This window comes from Sinocyclocheilus anshuiensis, unplaced genomic scaffold (assembly GCF_001515605.1).
Source record: "Sinocyclocheilus anshuiensis isolate Anshui unplaced genomic scaffold, SAMN03320099.WGS_v1.1 scaffold278, whole genome shotgun sequence".
Lineage (NCBI taxonomy): Eukaryota > Metazoa > Chordata > Actinopteri > Cypriniformes > Cyprinidae > Sinocyclocheilus > Sinocyclocheilus anshuiensis.
Window position 1 is genome coordinate 124,488 of NW_015546072.1, and position 722 is coordinate 125,209.

Sequence of the window (722 nt, forward strand, 5' to 3'; positions counted from 1 at the left end):
AAAAAAAAAAAACATTTTAGTAAAATCAACATCAATTTATGAAGTTAGCTTATATGATGTTCTCTCAAATATTTCAGTTGTATTGAAAATTCAACATTCAAGATGACTTTGGGAAACGAGTTAATGCAACTAGTGAAAGATAACTGCAGACATGGAGGAAATGGGTGAAAAGTCTATTAAGACTCTTTTTCTTTTCTTCTTCTGTTGTTATGTTGCACATTAGCAACATATTAGTGCACTGCTGCCTCTCACTGCTTTATTAATGTCATTGGTTCCTTTGTGGCTACTTGAATATTTTAAGTAAGTGTCACTCAAAACAGTAAGTAAATTGTTTTATTTGCCTTGAAAGTAGCTGTAACTTAATAAAACCTAGTAAGTATAACAACTAAGTAAAGATAACTAACTAAATCTAAGTAAGGTAAACTATTGGATTTTACAGTGTAGAATCTTTCGTAATACATAGGGTGAGGGTCAGTGAGAGAGAGAGGGAGTTGGGTGGGAATGATGAGGGAATGCTATGGGCTGGATTTTCCACTTGCAGGCTACTTCCACTTGCTAAATACATTTTTTTTTGCTATAAAAAAGTTTTTTTTTTTGTATTGCTTTAACATGATTTTTAGGCTTGTCCCCAAAATAGTCCCCTTTATCATCATCAGTGTTGGGAAGGTTACTTTGGAAATGTAATAGGTTACAGATTACAAGTTACCCTATTTAAAATGTAA